This window comes from Rhagoletis pomonella, unplaced genomic scaffold (genome assembly GCF_013731165.1).
Source record: "Rhagoletis pomonella isolate Grant_MI unplaced genomic scaffold, Rhpom_1.0 Rhpom_scaffold_00004, whole genome shotgun sequence".
Classification (NCBI taxonomy): Eukaryota; Metazoa; Arthropoda; class Insecta; order Diptera; family Tephritidae; genus Rhagoletis; species Rhagoletis pomonella.
In genome coordinates, this window is record NW_023458558.1 from 49,889,932 (window position 1) to 49,891,697 (window position 1,766).

Here is a 1,766-nt window from a genome sequence, read left to right on the forward strand (position 1 = left end):
AAAAATCAACGCGAATTCTTTCCATTTGAAAATTCCACTTTATTATGCTTGACTTGCCCGGCCGAAAATAAATCTCGATTTTGGATAGGCGCTGGTCAGATTTGCTTTCTTCCGTCTAGCACCCAACAAAAAAAAAACTATCGAGGCGCTAGAAACAAATGTAACGCTCGCTCCAGTGATTCTGGACGGCCTCTGTCTAATAAGTTGAAATTTCCTTTCTAAAGTTAGTCAAGGCTCTAAAAAGATAAACTTGGTGCCCATACGAGCGCTGCCCCCACCATGATATCAAAATCGGGCTTGGCAATTTCAATGTCAGGTTGGGCGTCCAATAACGGTCTCGGGCTGATTGACTTCGCCGGCGCCCGAAATATGTTAGTATGTAGGTATGCAGTACTAAGTTTAAGCATAAAAGAATTCATGAAGTACTTGGCTGTCTCAAGATCGAAAAACAATGTATTTTACTTTATTTATTTTAGTGCACAGGCTAACTAAAAGATTGCTAAAGAAACAAAATTATACCACTTTATTCTTCTTTACGTAGCGTAAAGCATCACGCTAATCTCAAAAACTACTGAAGGGATTTGGACGAGATTTTCTTAATAGGGGCATTATCATTTATTTTGGTTGTAGAGTTGATAATGACCGGACACTTAGGGGTATTATCTTTAGTACTTAGAATTTCTATAGGGTTGCCACCTGTCCAAAAAATATTAAGATCCGCGCCGTTCGTTGGATTACAAAGAGAAATGAGGTGTCAAGTAAAAGGGTCTCTAGATGTTCAATCAATTTTTTGAGTAGAGTTGCCACCTTTTTAAATATTATAAAATAAGGAAAAAAATAAGGTACCAAGTTAATGGTCCCCGGATGTGCTATAAGCTTTTATTTTTTTATTAGGGCTAACCCCTATTTAAAAATCATTACCTTACATGTAGTACATGACGGCATTTTTTTATTAATGACATCAGATCTGAAAAGTGCGTTCAAAAATTAGGGTGTCAAATGAAAGGGCTTGGCCTGCAGATATCCACCAAAGTTAAAGTAAAGGGTTGCCACGTGCGCGAAAAATTATAAGATGTGTGCTCTTCGTTTGACAAAAAAGTGAGGTGTACACACATACATACATATGTACACGAGGCTTCGCCCCACGTATATGAGGCCGCCTAGTTTGCTATAGTTTCCTTCAAAAAAATATTAAGTGTTGATTTCTTATTATAAAAATACTAACATCGTAAAAAGTTTATAAATATGTGCATCTTTAACTTGTATTTATTTTGATGAAAATTATTTGTTTTGGCTTTGCGTGGTAATATTGTGATTTAAAATAATACATTTTGGCTATGCCACTTAAACAAAAAAAAACACATTCATTGTCCCAATTCTGTCATACGCATAGTTTTCAAATTAATGTTCAATTGCTTTCTCACTATTTCATTGAAAAATTTGCATTCTCACTTAATTCAATTTATACCGGAATGATTGAGTTAGCTGACAGGCTCAATGATTTTGCGGTCACGACCCAGCGTACGAACCGAACAGAATTTAATAATATTTAAAATTCCATATTGCACACGTTCAAAACGACGAAAAAAAAACTTTAAAGAAAAAATAAATAAAAATGTATGATCCTTCTATGTATCGGTGCAGTGGTGTGCCTGGCATTTCGACGGACAATTAAAAAAAAAAATATATATAAAAAAAATCAGAAAAAAGGTAACCTAACTGACAAATAACGAACAATCAAGGAAAAAATAACTGAAATTGAATTG